Below are 19,670 nucleotides of genomic sequence, written 5' to 3'. Positions count from 1 at the left end.
GCCCCAGCCTCCACCCAGGAGCCCCACTACTGCCGCGATGCATCGGGGCCCGAAATGCTACTTCTGCGGTCAGGACAAACACTCCAGGCATCTGTGCCCAGCGAAGGGCAAGACACACTTATCCTCGTTGTAGGTGAGATTGAGTCTGAGGGCGGTTTTCAGAAATCTCGCGAGGTTCGAGTCGTGGTCTTGCTGGTCGTGGCCGCAGATGGTGACGTTGTCTAGGTATGGGTAGGTGGCTGTTAACTGGTTCTCATCGACCATGCGGTCCATCTCCCGCTGGAAGACCGAGACCCCGTTCGTTACCCCAAAGGGGACTCTGAGGAAGTGGTAGAGACGTCCGTTTGCCTCGAAGGCAGTGTATGGACAGTCCTCCAGCCTAATGGGGAGCTGGTGGTATGCCGACTTTAGGTCGATGGTGGAAAACACCCGGTATTGCGCGATTTGGTTAACCATATCCGCTATGCGGGGCAGAGGGTAGGCGTCTAGCTGGGTGTATAGATTAACCGTCTGGCTATAATCTATCACCATCCGCTTCTTTTCGCTACCCTTAACTACTACTACCTGGGCGCGCCATGGGCTGGTACTGCATTCGATGATACCCTCCCGCTTGAGTCTTTCTACTTCCGACGCAATGAACCGTCTATCCTCCCAGCTGTACCGCCTACTCTTGGTCGCTATGGGTCGGCAGTTGGGTGCGAGGTTGGCGAACAGAGAGGGCGGCTTGACCTTCAGGGTAGCCAGACCGCACACTGTGAGGGGCGGCTGGGACCCACCGTAGGTAAGCGTGATACTTTGGTGGTGGCACTGGAAGTCCAGACCCAAGATTACGCTCACACAGAGATCTGGCATTATCAATAGTTTAAAATCTCTGTTATCATTGCCTTTTACCGACAACATAACTGCGCAGAAACCTGTAATTTTTGAGGTATGAGTCTTATCGGCCATGGCGATTTTGCCCTGTGTGGGGACTATCGTTAGAGAAAGTCGTTTTACCAGGCTAGGATGAATAAAGCTTCCGGTGCTCCCGCAGTCAATCAAGCATTTAACCTTGTTCCCGTTTACCTCTATGTCCATCATCGATTTAGACAACGGATGTGGCCTGGATTGATCCACTGTGATCGAGGCCACCAGTGGGTCCTGGAGGTCCGTGTAGTCGGGACAAGATGGTGGACTCCATGAGGGTGGACAAGATGGCTTCCAAGATGGCCGCTCCCACGGCGCACACGCGGCAGTGGTGGAGTTGGAGGCAGGGTTCCCTCTGCAGACTTTGCTGAAGTGTCCTTTCTTCCCGCATTTAGAACAGGTGGTGCCCTTCGCTGGGCACAGATGCCTGGAGTGTTTGTCCTGACCGCAGAAGTAGCATTTCGGGCCCCGATGCATCGCGGCAGTAGTGGGGCTCCTGGGTGGAGGCTGGGGCTCCGATGGTGCTGGGCTGGCCTGAGACCTGGGAGGTGAAGATGGCTTCCAAGATGGCGGCCCCCACGGCGCGCACGAGGCGGAGTGGGCCGCGTGGCCTGGGGAACAGGATTCAGAGTTCCTCTGGGCCATATCCAGCGATCGCGCTATACCCATAGCCTGTTTTAAGTCCAGTCCCTCCTTTTCAAACAGTCTCTGCCGAATATAGTTTGAACTGAGGCCCGCAATAAGGGAGTCTCGAATCAGCTCCTCCGTGTACACGATGGCAGACACGGCCTTACAGTTACAGTCTCTGCCCAGTACTTTTAGGTTTAGTATAAAGTCCTCTAGTGACTCACCATGCCGCTGCGTGCGAGTAGTCAGAAGGTGCCTGGCGTACACCACGTTTATTGGCCGCGCGTAGTGGGCCTTCAGGATGGTGCAGGCCTCCTCGTAGCTGGTGGCGTCTTGGATGAGAAGGGAGACCCGATGGCTCACCCAGTTTCACAGGATTCCCAGTTTCATGTCTCCGGTAGCGGTTTCGGCTGCGGCTATGGCAGTGGATGAGTTTGCAATGAAAAATTCGAAGCATTGGAACCAGTGTCCGAACTGTGTGGCTGCGTCTGAGGCATGGGGGTCCAGATCCAAGCGCTCTGGTTTCAGGAGTCGATCCATCTTGTTCTTTTAGTGATTAAAATTGATGTGCCTTCAATAACTCAAAGACAAGGATTTTAAAGGATTCAACTAAAGGCTTTTAATCACTAAGAACATAGCAGCATAGCAGGTCTTCCCACATCGAGTTCATCTGGTAGTGAGTGACTCATACAGCTCCTGAGACCTTTATATGGCAAAAGACAGGGGCGTAGCCAATACACACAATAGGAACAAAAGGGTGTGGTTCACACAATACAAGCAGGTCTGATGAAGGCATATTTCATCACAATCACAACTGCTCTACACTCGGCACTGAATCACTTAGACGGTAAAGAGACCTACATCAGAATGCTGTTCATAGACTACAGCTCAGCATTTAACACTATCGTCCCCAACAAGCTGGCCACCAAACTCCACACTCTTGGCCTGAACACTTCCCTTTGCAACTGGACCCTGGACTTCCTAACAAACAGGCCCCAGTCTGTCAAATTAGGTAACCACACCTCCCCGCCCCCGCCCCCCACTGACCCTGAACACGGGGGCCCAACAAGGATGTGTGCTGAGCCCCCTCCTCTACTCCCTCTTCACCCACGACTGTGTGTCTATTCATGGTTCCAACACCATCATCAAGTTTGCGGATGATACCATGGTGGTAGGCCAGATCACCAACAACGATGAGTCAGCCTACAGGGAGGAGGTCCAGCATCTCGTGAAGTGGTGCGCCGATAACAACCTGGCCCTTAACATCAAGAAAACCAAGGAAATCATTGTGGACTTCAGGAAGTCTAAAGGCGGAAGTCACACCCCCATCCACATCCATGGGGCTGTGGTGGAAAGGGTGGACAGCTTTAAGTTCCTCGGAGTCCACATCACGGAAGACCTCTCCTGGTCTCTCAATACCTCCTCTTTGGTGAAGAAGGCCCAGCAGCGCCTATATTTCCTAAGGAGGTTGAAGGGATGTAACCTGTCACCCCTGATCCTCTCTAACTTTTACCGCTGCACAATAGAGAGCATCCTGACGAACTGTATCACAGTATGGTATGGCAGCTGTAGCTCCTATGACCGGAAAGTCCTGCAGCGGGTAGTCAAAACTGCCCAACGCATTACCGGCACCCGGCTACCGACCATAGAGAACATCTACCAGAAACGCTGTTTACGGAGGTCACTGACCATCATCAAAGACCCTACACACCCCAGCCACAGTTTGTTCGCCCCCCTGCCATCTGGGAGACGCTACAGATGCATTCGCACCCGAACGACCAGATTTAGGAACAGCTTCTTTCCCAGGGCTGTCATCCTACTGAACTCTACAAATAAACTCTAAAGCCTGCACATCTGCCAATGTACTTTATTATGTTTATGTTTATGTATTACAAGCCAAATGAATGTTGAATGTTAAATGTCTTAATCAAAATGTACACTCTCGGGAGCCGCAAGCCTACATTTCGTTGTACTGCACTTGTGCACTAACAATGACAATAAAGTTGATTATTATTATTATTATTATTATTATTAATAAAGGAAATAGCCATATTCCAAGAGATAAACCATCCCATGAACAGAATTTTGACTTTATTAAAACATGAAAACTGGATTTAAATATCTAAAAGCCTCAACGAAACAAGCTGTAAACAGAATACAAGCTTCTGAGATAAGATCAGTTGTTAACACAAAGCTGTAAACACCATACAAGCTTTTGAAATGGGAATTGGTTGCAAATACTGAAACAATGGCCCTATTGAAGCAAAGGGTTAGAGTTTCCAAGAAGTCTGCAGTTTGGGAGAAACACAATAACATTACCCAGTTTAAAGTGTTAAAAACTAACACTTCAAACAGAAACACATAACATTAAAAAACCATGTGCCTTTCATAAATATAACATCAAATGAAAGACAGGAGACACGACGTCTATAATACAACCAATTGAGATGGCTAGGGAAACAAACAAGTACTCGGTTGAAGTGTTTTTGATTTACATATTGTAAAAGGTACAAACAGAAGACTTTGTAAATATGATATCTGTAGATGCACCAAACAATCACATTGTGTTTGTGTTGAAAATGGAATAACTAGGAGACACGACGTCTGCTTACAAACAGCTAAGGTGATTTAAGAATTGAATGGAAAAACTTCGTAAGAATGGCATCAAATAGATACATCTGTCATAACCATTTTTTATGATAAAGTTTTGAACACCTAAAGGTAGAGACAGGATTCTGCAAGTTAACGGCTGAACTGACAGTAAAATTAGAAAGAAGTCAACAGAAAGAATGACTAGAGATAATTAGCTTACATCAGCAGAAAACTTCAAAGGATATACCACTGCAAAAAGAATATAAAATATGGAACTTTCAGATAGAAGTCGCTGAAAGGGGCAAAGTGATTCTCTCACTCTTCAGAGGCAGGCTCTGTAAGTTTTTAACTCTTTGGCCTAGAAATTGGGTTGGGGCGCCAAAGTGGCGCAAAAGTCGGCGGAGCGCAGGATTTAGCGCAGCGATCGGAGTGATACCGATCGCCAGATATTCAGTTTCATTGCCCCTCGAGGGACACGGGGCGAGGCTCAAGGCGCTCCACGTCCCTCTTAGGGCGCTGAAACTGATTATCGCAGCGCAACGTGCCGCAGCGCCGCACGCTGCGGCATGGCACGCTGCGGTACTGCAGGCCTTCCTCCCACTGTTAAGGGGGGAGGTGCCTGCAACAGCGCGATCCCCGATTGTGAGTGCCGGCAAATGAGCCCGGCACCAAGGAGAAGTGCCGGGCTCTCGGGAAACAGCCGGCAATGCCGCGGGGTTGGGGGGGGGGCGTTAGGAGGCCGGGGACGGAGGTGCTGGCAGGCAGCTGCCGAAAAAGCGGCCGCCCCGCACCTCCACCTTAACTTGCGCCACTGCCGGCACAGTAAGGCCCCGTGAACCGGGCGCTGGTAGCGAGCAGCGCAACTGCGGCGTTCGCTACCAAATATCGCGAATGGGGCAGGAATGGGGCGCTGTGCACACCGATGACGTCATCGGTGGCGGCGCAGCGCAAATGCCTAACGCCACCATTAGTGCCCCTACTGAATATTACCGGAGACGCAGCCAGTGGCGCTATAGCCACTGACTGCCTCTTTAGGCGCTAACAGGTGGCGCTACTCACCCAATTTCTCCCCCTTTGAGTCTTGGGGATCAAAAAGGTACTTGTATTTGATTTTGGTGGATATCCTAGATTAAGAAAGAAGTAGAAATGTAAAAATGTAACGAAGTTAAGATTTGAGAATAAGAATTATAAGCTATTTGTATTTTGAACTGTTAATGTTGTGACTGAAATTACCAGCTGTTAAATACATGTCGGTTCTTTAATAAATCTATATATTTTTAGAATTGTCTCACAGAGTACTTCTGTATCAAACTCGCAAACTCAATCTCTGTACACTCTTTGGTGAGGAGTTACAGAATTCTGGGGGAGTATTCTGGACCCTCATAATATCCGGAAGGTTACAGTCTAGTTAAACTTATTAAAAGTGCTATCTGGAGGACGGTAACATCCTCAAATCGTTCCTTTCCTTTAGGGAGAGATAGTCTGGATCTTTACACCCAATTAAGCGTCTTATATGATTCGGCTATCTCTAACTTTAGTTGAAGGTGAATGTCTGGGGAATACGCCTGATCCGGGGTAGCCCGAAAAGGGCTAGGACTAGTAATTATCCCTTCAGTATGACGTGACTTCAGGGGTATTTAAAGGAAAAATGCACAGATGGAAATTGGAGGTGTTCAGGATGGATGGTGGACATAGAGCAAGGGCAGCACTCAAATTCAATGATGCATCATTGGAATGACTGCTGGGTGCAGTCAGGAGCAGGAAAGACATACTTTTCCCCAACAATGGGAGGAAGAAAGCTACGGTTCTCACTAAGAAGGCATGGTTGCAGGAAGCTGAAGTGGTGAGCACCAGCAATGTTGTGCCCAGGTCTTGGATGCAATGTAGGAAGCGGTTTAATGAGCCAACCAGGTCAGGAAAAGTGAGTACCTTTGCTGATTCAAATACATACTGTGGTTTAAGCCCCCACCTTTTTCAGTCTAAAATGTTCTCCATCACATCACTCCTCAAACGCATTCAACTTTCAGCAGCACCCAACCATGGCCTGATATCAGTAATAAGGGAAATGCTAGCCTGATATCATTAGTAGGGAATATGCTTTAATCTAGTGGCCAAGAAATTTGGTTCGGGGGCTTCCCGCGGGTGTAAGCCCCCGACCTGCACTTACCTTGCGCACCGGCAGTTGGAATTACGATCCGGGGCCTGGTCCAGCTGCCGGCGCGCAGTGCTTGCGTATCCCAGGGGCGCAGTTAGTTCGATGCATCCCCTGGGATCACGTGGGACATGGGCAGCCAATCGGAGCAGGGAATGCTCCATTCATAAGTCTTGACAGGAAGTGCTGTCAAGACTTATAAATACTACGGCCCCAAAATAGTACTAAACCTTCAAATATTTTTTTTTTAAACGTCACATTTTTTAAATAAACTATAAATTACATTAAATAACTATTTTAAACAATAATTTAAATTTTTGAAGAAAATAATTTTATATTCTAACGGGGCTAAAAATAAACTTACCTTGCTTTAAAGTATTTAAAAATAATAAACCTGCGGAAAAAATGTTTTAATTTTAATTAATTGACCACCTACCTTGTAAAAAGCAGGCCTTACACCTGCTTTTTACATTTCTAAATTCTAAAGGCTTACCCTCACGGAAAAACCTGTAAAAAAAACCTAAGATGATGTGCACGCGCTGCCTCCCCCGCGCACGCGTTCGACCTCTGAACCCCTGCTTTCAGAGGAACAGAAGTGCCGGTTTCCCAGGAAACCAGCACTTCCATCGGGCCTAAGGGTGAGTACCCTGTGCGTACTCACCCGTGGAGACCCGAATTTCTGGGTCATTATTAGGGACGTGGTAACAGGGCATTTAGAAAATAACAATATAATTGGGCAGAGTCAACACTGATTTATGAAAGGGAAATCGTGTTTGACAAATCTGTTAAGAGTTTTTTGAGGTTGTAACTTGCAGGGTACATAAGAACATAAGAACATAAGAAATAGGAGCAGGAGTAGGCCAATCGTCCCCTCGAGCCTGCTCCGCCATTCAATAAGATCATGGCTGATCTGATCCTAACCGCCAATCTACTATCACAGAACCATCTCCTGAATCTAACAGAATTAGACATACGAAATAGGAGCAGGATCAGGCTACACGGCCCCTGGGCCCGCTCCGCTACCCACAGGGCCATGTCCGATCCGAACCTAGACTCATGTCCAAATTCCTGCCCGCTCCCCGTAACCCTTAATTCCCTTTACTTCTAGGAAACTGTCTATTTCTGTTTTAAATTTATGTAATGATGTAGCTGCTACAGCATTTTGGGGCAGCATATTCCATGGACCTACCACCCTCTGAGTGAAGTAGTTCCTCCTCATCTCAGTTTTGAAAGAGCAGCCCCTTATTCTAAGACTATGCCCCCTAGTTCTAGTTTCACCCATCATCGGGAACATCCTCCCCGCATCCACCCGATCCAACCCCTTCACAATCTTATATGTTTCAATAAGATCGCCTCTCATTCTTCTGAACTCCAATGAGTAGAGTCCCAATCTACTCAACCTCTCCTCATATGTCCATCCCCTCATCCCCGGGATTAACCGAGTGAACCTTCTTTGTACTGACTCGAGAGCAAGTATGTCTTTTCTTAAGTATGGACACCAAAACTGTATGCAGTATTCCAGGTGCGGTCTCACCAATACCTTGTACAACTGAAGCAATACCTCCCTATTTTTATATTCTATCCCCCTAGCAATGAAAGCCAACATTCCATTGGCCTTCTTAATCACTTGCTGCACCTGCATACTAACCTTTTGAGTTTCGTGCACCAGGACCCCCAGATCCCTTTGTACTTCAGTACTTTCCAGTTTCTTGCCATTAAGATAATAACTTGCTCTACGATTTTTCCTGCCAAAGTGCATAACCTCACACTTTCCAGTATTGTATTCCATCTGCCAAATCTCTGCCCACTTACTTAGCCTGTCTATGTCCCCTTGCAGGTTTTTTATGTCCTCCTCACTCACTACTTTCCCTCCCATCTTAGTATCATCTGCAAACTTTGATATGTTACACTCGGTCCCCTCCTCCAAATCGTTAATATAGATTGTGAAGAGTTGGGGACCCAGCACTGACCCCTGCGGAACACCACTAGTTACTGATTGCCAGTCTGAGAATGAACCATTTATCCCAACTCTCTGCCTTCTGTTAGATAGCCAATCCTCTATCCATGCCAGAATATTACCCCCAATCCCGTGATTTTTTTTATCTTAAGCAATAATCTTTTGTGTGGCACCTTGTCAAATGCCTTTTGGAAGTCTAAATACACTACGTTCACTGGTTCCCCTTTATCCACCCTATATGGTACTTCCTCAAAGAACTCCAGCAAATTTGTCAAACATGACTTCCCCTTCATAAAACCATGCTGACTTTGTCCTATTAAATTATGATTATCCAAATGTCCTGTTACTGTCTCCTTAATAATGGACTCCAAAATTTTACCTACCACAGATGTTAGGCTAACCGGTCTATAGTTTCCAGCCTTCTGTCTACTGCCCTTTTTAAATAAGGGTGTTACATTAGCAGTTTTCCAGTCTGCCGGGACCTTTGCTGAGTCCAGGGAGTTTTGGAAAATTATTACTAATGCATCCACAATCCCTACCGCCACTTCCCTCAAGACCCTAGGATGTAAGCCATCAGGTCCAGATGATTTATCCGCCTTGAGTCCCATTATTTTACCGAGTACCACTTCCTTAGTGATTTTGATCGTGTTTAGCTCCTCCCCCCCTTTAGCCCCCTGTTTGTCCAGTGTTGGGATATTCTTAGCGTCCTCTATGTAAAGACTGATACAAAATATTCATTCTGCGTTTTTGCCATCTCCATATTTCCCATCATTAATTTCCCGGTCTCATCCTCTAAGGGACCAACATTTACTTTAGCCACCCTTTTTCTTTTTATATAACTATAAAAACTCTTACTATCTGTTTTTATATTTTTTGCTAATTTACTTTCATAATCTATCTTCCCTTTCTTAATCAATCTTTTTGTTATTTTTTGCTGTCTTTTAAAGTTTTCCCAATCCCCTATCCTCCCACTAGATTTGGCTACCTTATATGCCCTTGTTTTTAGTCGAATACTATCCTTAATTTCTTTACTTAGCCACGGATGGCTGTCTTTTCTTTTACACCCTTTTCTTCTCAGTGGAATATATATTTTTTGGAAGTTGTAAAATAAAACCTTAAATGTACACCACTGATCATGTATCGTCTTACCCTTTAATCTATTTTCCCAATCCACTCTACTCAATTCCGCTCTCATACCTTCATAGTCTCCTTTATTCAAGCTTAGCACGCTTGTTTGAGATCCAACCTTCTCACCCTCTAATTGAATATGGAATTCAACCATTTTATGGTCACTCATTCCAAGGGGATCCTTTATTAGGACATTTTTAATTAATCCTGTCTCGTTACACAGGACCAGATCTAAGGTTGCTTGCCCCCTGGTCGGTTCAGTTACATACTGCTCAAGAAACCCATCCCTAATACACTCAATGAACTCATCCTCAAGGCAGCCCTGCCCAATTTGATTTGTCCAATTAATATGATAGTTAAAATCCCCCATAATTATAGATGTTCCCTTATTACAAGCCTCAACTATTTCCTGATTGATGCTCCGTCCAACAGAGTTGCAACTGTTCGGAGGCCTATAGACTACGCCCACTAGTGTTTTTTTCCCCTTATTATTCCTTATCTCCACCCAAACTGTTTCATTATCCTAATCTTTTGACCCAATATCATTTCTCTGTATTACAGTGATTCCTTCCTTTATTAACATAGCCACCCCACCTCCCCTTCCTTCCTGCCTGTCCTTCCTGATCGTTAAATAACCTGGTATGTTTAATTCCCAGGCATTGTCACCCTGCAGCCATGTTTCTGTAATGGCACAAGATCATACCCATATGTAGTTATTTGTGCCATTAACTCGTCTATTTTGTTACGAATGCTACCTGCATTCAGATAGAGAACTTTCAAATATGTTTTGTGACACTTAGTTCCTGCTTTTGCCCTTTTAATTACTTTAACTTTTACTCCATACCTTCTGCCCCTTCCTGACACACTCTGGTTTTTAATTTCCCCACTGCTACCTAAGTCTATGACCTTCTCTGTTGTCATTTTTATTATTTGCTCTCTAGGAACCTCCCCCCCACTAGTTAGTTTAAAGCCCTCTCTACAGCCCTAGTTATATGATCCGCCAGGACTCTAGTCCCAGCACTGGCCAAGTGAAGCCCGTCCCAACGGAACAGCTCCCTCCTGCCCCAGTACTGGTGCCAGTGTCCCAGGAAGCAAAACCCATTTCTCCCACACCAGTCTTTGAGCCACGCACTTAACTCTCTAATTTTATTTGTCCTAGCCAAATTCGCTCATGGCTCAGGTAATGATTATTACCCTTGAGGTTCTGTTTTTTAATTTGACCCCTAGCTGCTCATACTCCTTTAACAGAACCGGCTTCCTAGTCCTACCTACGTCGTTTGTACCAACATGGACCACGACAACTGGATCCACCCCCTCCCACTGCAAGTTTCTTTCCAGCCCAGAGGAGATGTCCTTAACCCTGGCACTGGGTAGGCAACACAGCCTTCGGGACACTCGCTCTCAGATGCAGAGAACTCTATCTATCCCCCTAATAATACTATCCCCTACCTCTTGAATGGCCCCCCGTTCCATGGTGCTGTGGCCAGGTTGCTCATCCTCCCTGCAGTCCCTGCTCCTGTCCCCACCGGGAGTAAGAACCTCGAACCTGTTGGACAAGATCGAGGGCTGCGGCTCCTCCAGCTCTACCTCCTGGATCCCCGTACCTGTCTCACTCATAGTCACACCATCCTGTCCCTGACCATGGGCTACATCTGAATTAATTAACTTCATAGGTGTGACCACCTCCTGATACACAGAGTCCAGGTACTTCTCCCCCTCCCTGATGTGTCGCAGTGTCTGAAGCTCAGACTCCAGCTCATCAACACGGAGCTGGAGTTCCTGTAGCAGCAGACACTTGTCACAGACATAATCACCGTGAGCCTCAATGGGGTCCACCGGCTCCCACATCTCGCAACAGTAACACATCACCTGCTCCATTCTATGTAATTAATTAAATTTTTTATTGTTAGTTATGGACACCCTCTGCCCGATTTTAGATGCTAGTATCCCCTTTAATTAATTGGATTTAAATTAAATCAATCCCTCTAATTACACCAGTTAAATGGTTTACCAACAGTCACTCTGCACCAGAAAGACCTTATTAACTACAACCCACAGAGTTAAAGTTCGAAAAGAACACCTAACACCCCACTTACCCGAACTCACACTTACCCAAACTCACAGCACTCTCTGCTGACTCGCACTCAGTGCTTGCTCACACTAGGACTGGTCTTTTTATACTGTTTGTTTGTTTACAGCCAAATGAGTCACCCCTGCTGATTGGTTAGAAAACTGGTTTCCACTGCCTGCTGTGCCAATTTACTCCTACTGCAGTGTAACCTTGTTTTACTCTTCTTTAACCAACAGAATCCCAAATATTTAACTTTTCCCCTTTACTTAAACTGCTTAAGTAATCTTATCAAGAATAGGGGGAACCAGTGGATGTACTGTATGTGGATTTTCAAACCCCATTCGATAAGGTGCCACACAAGAGGTTATTACACAAAATTAGGGCTCATGGGATTGGGGGTAATATATTAGCATGGATTGAGGATTGGATAAAGGACAAAAAACAGAGGGCCAAAAATTGCGTCCGGCAGTGTACCACTGGAGTACGCCGCCGACCTGCGAAAAGAATACACACCTACCTGACAGCGGCCCTTCTGCGAAAACTTGCAGTCTGACGGTGTGTAATGGGACGCAGCATAATGACCCATGGATCCCAGGGACACAGCCTGTGTGGAAGCATACCTGGGATCACGCGGGTCTGGTCCTCCAATCAGAAAACAGAATTAGATTTTACATCATTTTGGAAGGGAATCCCGTAATCAGATTTCATGGAATCCCATAATCAGATTTAATTACAATTTACAGGATTGGAATTTAATTCCTAATTAGCTTCATTCCACCAACTTAACTAAAAATGTAATTTTGCTGATAATAATTATTGACATCATTAAAATTCGAATATTTGCAGAAACAAGAAAAACTCATTTAATACAGTTAAACTATATGATTTCTGAGATGAAAATATTTAAAATGTGCCTGAGGTATCCCCTTACGCTGATGCAAACTGGCCCTGCACCTGTTTGCATTAACCGTAACATTTCCGTACGCAATTGCTGGCCAGTTGGTGGGCAAATAGCCCAGCTCTGCACCAGCAATTGCTTTTCCATGGGCCGTGTGGATGGTCTGTCAATGTGTGTGTTGACAGACCGCAAGTTCGGGATTTAGCGCATGTAGAAATCCCGAACTTGCGGTGGATTGCAAAGGAGGTATGACATCATACTCCGAGAGTACGCCGCCACACCCACTGCAAAATCTGGGCCAGAGAATAGGAATAAATTAGTCATATTTGGGTTGTAACTAGTGGGGTACCATAAGAATCAGGGCTTGAGCCTCAGCTATTTACAATCTATATCAATGACTTAGCTGACGGGACTGAGTGTAATCTATCCAAGTTTGCTGATGATACAAAGCTCGGTGGGAATGTAAGTTGTGAGGAGGATGCCAAGAGGCTGCAAAGGGATACAGACAGATTAAGTGAGTGGGCAAGAACATGGCAGATGGAATATATTGTGGAGAAGTGTGAAGTTATCCACTTTAGTAGAAAAAATAGAAAAGCAGAATATTCTTTAAATGGTGAGAGATTGGGAAATGTTGGTATTTAGAGGGACCTGCGTGTCCTTGTACATGAATTATAGAAAGTTAACATGCAGGTACAGCAATCAGTTAGGAAAACAAATGGTATGTTAGCCTTTATTACAAAAAGATTGAAGTATAAGAGTAAAGGGCCTAGAAATTGGGTATAGCCCCGCTTGGGGCGTTAGAATTGACGGAGCGCAAATTTTATAGCCAGACGCAACTTATCGACACCTCGTGCGATATTGGGTTGCAGCGCCCCAAAGGTGATTGAGGCGCGAGTTCAGGCGTTACACGGGGCACCTAAGGCGCTAACATGCCGGCGCAACCCAATATTGGGGCATCCAGCCGCAGCGCAGGTGCTCTCAATTACCCATGACCACGAGACTTCCAGGCGCCGGCCAGCTCTTAAAGGGGTGGGTCAGGCAGCTCCAACATCCACACTCTGCGTCTTGTAGGCCTGCAAATCGGCGCAGGCCCTTCTCTGGCGCAATAAACTTGGAGCATATGGAGAGGGTGAGGCAGAGAGCAGAGCGCTTCACCAATGAGTCTCTGGAGGAATTGGTTGCTGCAGTGGAGCAGTGCGAGATGTCCTCTACCCCGACAATGGCAGGAGGCCTAATCATAAGGACTACCGACGAGCTTGGAGGGATGTTTCTCAGAGAGTCAACTCCAGCAGCATGGCGACCAGGAGCCCTGTGCAGTGCAGGAAGAAATTCAACGACCTCACTCGAGTCGTGAGGGTGAGTGGAGTTAATGCCAACTTATGCATTCCTCCATTAGCACCTGACTTTATGGCTACAGGGTGCGCTATGCCCCACTGGCCATCTGTCAGCAAGCACCCATGGCCCTTTCTGGTCACACACATGCACATTTGACTCAGGGTATCATGTAAGGGCTGTTCCACCATGGGGGGCATGAGATGATAACCCAGGGCATCATGTAAGGGCTGTTCCACCATGGGGGGCATGAGATGATAACCTAGGGCATCATGTAAGGGCTGTTCCACCATGGGGGACATGAGATGATAACCCAGGGCATCATGTAAGGGCTGTTCCACCATGGGGGGCATGAGATGATAATTCAGGGCATCATGTCACATCACTTCCCGTCCTTTGCCCTGCAGGCCAAGCTGGCGAGAAACCGCAAGGAACAGCTTCGCACCGGAGGAGGCCGTCCTCAACTGGAGCCTCTGACGGATCTCGAGGAGAGAGTCCACCAGATTGTGGGAGGACGTCTGAGTGGTCCTGTCACCACTGCAGCTGCCGACCCCATTGTCCACAGCGATGGTAAGGTTCTCTACTATTACAGCTGTCACCTTCCAGTTGTTTCCCCCGCCAGCATGCTTTCTCAATGTGGAGCCATGTCATAGCATTGCCGCACTGTTGCATCCCTTGCTGCCAAACTGTCCTTTTGCTAAAGCCACTCTTCAACCTCCCTGCTTTCAGATGCTGCATCACCAGCTCGGGAGTCGGCCCCTCAAGCTGCCAGTGCCAGTGCCTCCGGAGGCAACGACCAGGAGGAAGCCGGACCATCCGTGCCAGCCTCAGGGGAGCCACCGCATCTCGAGACTGGGGATAGTAGTTCCCTTGAGGGGAGGGGGGTGGAGGCTCTGATGAGGAGCCAGTTGCAGGAACCAGCGGCCTGCAGCAACACGCGGGGGGTAGGCACGCTCGGGGGCCATCCCCCCTGAGGGCGAGGCAGGCCACCATGACTGCTGCACAGAGTGCAGAGGAGGTGCGTAGCCTTGCCGAGATGAGCGCCCAGGCCCAGCTCAGGCACACTGAGCTGATGGCTGCAGTGGGGAGGCTGCCTGAGTCGATCGACACACTGGCAAAGAGTGTGCTGGACTTTGGGGCAGCAATGGAAAGGACTGTCCAGGGCTTCGGCCCAGCAATGGAAAGGTCTGTCCAGGGCTTCGGCCCAGCAATGGAAAGGTCTGTCCAGGGCTTGTCCGAGGCAGTGGAAAGGTCTGTCCAGGGCTTGTCCGAGGCAGTGGAAAGGTCTGTCCATGCCTTGTCCGAGGCAGTGGAAAGGACTGTCCATGCCTTGTCCGAGGTAGTGGAAAGGTCTGTCCAGGCTTTGTCCGAGGCAGTGGAAAGGACTGTTCCAGCCTTGTCCGAGGCAGTGGAAAGGACTGTTCCTGCCTTGTCCGAAGCAGTGGAAAGGACTGTCCATGGCTTTTCCGAAGCACTGGCGCCTGCCACGCAGGTCGTCACTGCTGCCACGCAGTCACTTGCTGGCCTCGTCCACACGCAAATTGAGGCCACGCGAACACTCTCTGCTGCCACCCTAGCTGCATCAGGCAGGATCACCCCAGGCCCTTGCAGCACCACAGCAGGCCATGAATCTGTGGAGCAGTCGATTGTGGCGTATGATCCTGTGCGGCCCCGTCAGAGTGCTAGTGTTTCGGCCGACCACGGTGCAGGTGTCCTCTCTCTGCATGTGAGCAGTCCTGATGCCACCGCTGGCACGTCAGCAGAGCAGCTGCCACCACCTGCGCGGCAGACTGCTAGCAGACATGCCCAGTTGGAGCAGCCTGCTTGCGGGACCTCCAAGCCCAGAGGTCGTCCAGGCCGTCCCTCAGGGGCTTCAGCGCTTCCAGACACTCAGCAGGCGTCCCCCAGCCTTGACGCAGCCACTGGGGTCCAATTACGGAGGAGCTGCAGGGAGGGAAGGGGCCGACCTCGTAAGAGGAGTCGGTCTCCATCAAGGGGTCACCAGTAGAGGGAGGTGCTAAGACATCTCTTTTTCTGGATTTAAGGCCGTCCACACCTGCTGTGTTTGTTTGTTATGGTTTGGTTAGTTTCGCTGGGTTGCCAGACAGTTATCTGTTAGTTTGTTAGTTATGATTTCTGTTACCATTACGTTGTCATGCTGGAAGGAAGCACTTGTTTGAAAATAAAGAAAACTTTTTATTTACAATCGAGCTGTACACTATTTACAATCATCGAGGCCTTCATAGGCTTACAGCGAACCGGAGGGCGCTGTTCGAATCACAGCCACCATTCCGTCCGAGGGGCCTAGAACCAAGTCCTTATGAGCCTCTGACGAACGGCCCTTCCAGTTTCTGGAGCCCTCCCATCTTCCTCCTCCTCCTCCTGATCCTCCTTGCCTGCATGCTCCTCCTCCTCCTCCTCCTCTGTAAAGTCCGCACCTCAATAATACACGGACTTCGGGAGAACAGTTTAACAGGTACTTTACTGAACAAGAGGCAGCTTGAAACTGAAACTACAGAAGCCTGCTAGGGCCTTTTAGACAGGGGTGGTCACTGCCGGTACTGCAGTCTAAGACCAGTTATTCCCTTAAAGGTACATACACAACAATTCCTCCCCTTTTAGATAAACAGTACATAACATTCATTTAACAACTAAATAATAACTAATTACAATTACAATTACAATTTTCTCAGTAATATATACATCAACTGAAATAGTCATTTATAAGTTCAGTCTTTGAGGAGGCTTCCTGATCCGGACTGGATAGCGCCTTTCTCGAGTATCCTGTTCTGGCGGTGGAGTCAATTCTGGCTCATTGTCATTGGTTGGTTCGTCAGCTTCCAATACCCCTGCTTCTGAGGTAGACGCAATCTGTACTTCGGGCTCATTACCAGGTGCACATGCTTGTGGTACAGGTTTGGCTTGTTCCTGTGACTCTAGAATCTGGTCAGCATGGCGTCTCACGATGCTCTCTCCAACGTCCACTGTGTACATTAGTGGTCCCTGCTGTGTGCATATCGTGCCTGGCTGCCATTTTTCTGTTCGGTAGTCGCGGGCCAAGACTGGTTGCCCTATCTTGAAGCTCCTGGTTGGCTTCTCATTTATGTGCTGGAACTGCTTATCCTCAACATCTCGTCTTATGTTTGGTTTGAGCAAATCCAAGCGACATCTTAGTCTCCGGTTGAAAAACAGTACGGCTGGAGTTTGGTTGGTTACTGCATGTGTGTTGCAGTGGTATGTCGTCATTATACATTGCCTTTATGGCCTTTTTAAAGGTCTGAACAAACCTCTCAGCCAATCCATTTGTGGCTGGATGATATGGGGCAGATGTGTAATGTTTCACCCCATTATTCTTCAGGAACCTCCGGAAATCCTCAGACACAAACTGTGGGCCATTGTCGGAACAGATCTGTTCTGGCAACCCATTCCTGGCGAAGATGGTCCTTAGGACTGCAATAGTTTTCTCCGTGGTGGTGGAGGACATTTTAATGACCTCTGGCCATTTCGAATGGGCGTCCACAGCGATTAGAAACATTGAGTCCATAAATGGACCAGCGAAATCAATGTGTACCCGTTGCCATGGAGATGAGGGCCACTCCCATGGATGTAGCGGGGCCTGTGGTGGAGCGTTTTGGACCTTCTGGCATCCTGTGCATCTCTTGGTCATATCCTCGATTTCTTTATCGATTCCCGGCCACCACACAAACGCCCTGGCTAGGCTCTTCATTTTTACCCCTCCCAGATGACCCTCGTGAAGCTCATTGAGTACTCTATCTCTCAACTTGGGTGGAATTACCACTCGGGATCCACACATCAAGGTTCCCCGGCACACTGATAGCTGTTCCCTCCTTGGCGAGAATGCTGGCAACAGTGAGTCGCCATATGCTGGCCATCCCTTCACCGTCAAATCATAGACCCGAGAGTGTGTCGGGTCATTTCGGGTTTCCTTCTCAATACTTGCGTTTGTAACAGGCAAACATTCGACTATGGTCACATGGAATATCTCCACAGGGTCCACTGCAGGTGCTTCTTCCGCCGTAGGCAACGGTAGGCGCGACAGCCCATCAGCGTTTCCATGTTGTTTCGTACCTTTGTACTCTATGTCATACTGATGTGCCCCTAGAAAAAGTGACCATCTTTGCAGCCGTTGCGCCGTCATCACCGGAACGCCCTTCTTTGGGTTAAAAATTGAGACCAGGGGTTGATGATCAGTCAGTAGGGTGAATTTCTGCCCGTACAGATAGTGATTGAACTTCTTCACCCCCCACAGTAGGCTGAGGGCCTCCCTGTCAATCTGGGCATAGTTACGCTCGGCTGAGGTTAGCGAGCGCGATGCAAAGGCTATTGGCCTCTCTGAACCGTCACGGAATTTGTGTGACAGCACCGCTCCAATGCTGTAAGGTGATGCATCACATGCCAACCGAATCGGTAGTGTTGGGTTGTAGTGGGCCAATACTTCTTCTGAAGTGATTTGGCATTTACATTCCTGAAAGGCACGCTTACACTCATCACTCCATTTCCATGTTACACCAGTTTGAAGGAGGGCGTTCAGTGGGTGCAGAATTGTAGATAAATTCGGCAAGAACTTATGGTAGTAGTTCACCAACCCGAGGAACGACCTCAGTTGCGACACATTTTCTGGTGCTGGAGCCTTGACTACAGCCTCAATCTTGTCCGGCGACTTATGCAACCCTTCCTCATCAATCATGTGGCCACAATACGAGATTTGTCTCCTGAAGAACTCGCATTTGGGACGGTTGGCTCGTAGCCCATATTCCTGCAATCTCGTGAGCACCTGTTCCAGGTTGGCAAGATGTTCATTGTCATTTTCGCCCGTAACCAGGATGTTGTCCAAACAACACTGGGTCCTCGGGATCCCTTGCAAGACTTGTTCCATTGCCCTCTGCCACATAGCCGGGGCCGATGCTACCCCAAATACCAGTCGATTGTACTGGTAAAGGCCTTTGTGAGTGTTTATCGTGAGGTATTTCCGAGATGCTTCTTCCACCTCCATTTGTAGATACGCTTGAGCCAGGTCAATCTTTGTAAAACGTTTCCCTCCAGATAGTGAGGCGAAAATATCTTCTATCCGCGGAAGCGGATACTGTACTGTGTGCAGGACTGGGTTCACAGTCACCTTGAAGTCCCCACAGATGCGAACCTTCCTTGGCTCCCCAGGCGTGCTGCTCAATGCTTTCTTCATTACAGGAACGATGGGTGTGGCCCACTCGCTCCAGTCCACCTTAGACAGCACCCCCGAATGCTCCAGACTCTCCAGTTCAGCTTCCACAGCTGGGCGTATCGTGTATGGCACCGGTCTGGCCTTGAAAAATTTTGGGGTTGCGTTATCCTCAATCTTTATGGTTGCCTTTACTCCTTTTAGAGTCCCAAGTCCTTGTTGGAACACCTCTTCCGCGTCAGATATAATTTGTGACAGACGTCCAGGTGCGACGTCATCATCTTTTTTGTCAGTCACAGTTAGTGCCAGAATGGAATGCCAATCCAATTGTAGTCTTCGGATCCATTCACGTCCCAATAATGGTGGTCCTCCATCTCGTAGTATATACATGTATAGTTTCTGTGTTTCCTTTCCGTTATATTCAACTGGCACCCTTATTTTTCCTCTGGGGTAGACCTTTTGCCCCGTATATGTCTTCAATACAATGGACGTGTCCTTTAAGGGTATGTGTGAGAATAGCCGCTCATAGTCTCGTCGATTCATGACAGTTAGGGCTGATCCTGTGTCCAATTCCATGAGGGTGACCCAAATGGTTCGGTGATCTTCTTTTGCGATGACGTTGTGTAACTTTAAACAACTTAGTCGCCTGCTCCCGGAGTCCTTATCACTCTCCTGATCTTCTGAACGACTATCTGTCAGTTTCTTTACTTTCCTGTACTGTTCCTTAGTAGTTCTTGTCGTGTTGGTCTTCTTTCCCGACCTGCAGACTCTTGCTATATGTCCCATTTTCCCGCATTGCCTGCATATTTTGTCTTTAAACCAGCAGTC

The sequence above is a fragment of the Somniosus microcephalus genome, chromosome 14 (genome assembly GCF_052327205.1).
Source record: "Somniosus microcephalus isolate GS21.2 chromosome 14, FLI_Smic_1.0, whole genome shotgun sequence".
Taxonomy (NCBI): Eukaryota; Metazoa; Chordata; class Chondrichthyes; order Squaliformes; family Somniosidae; genus Somniosus; species Somniosus microcephalus.
The sequence above is the reverse complement of the archived record's forward strand: the minus strand, read 5'-3'. Positions refer to the sequence as shown.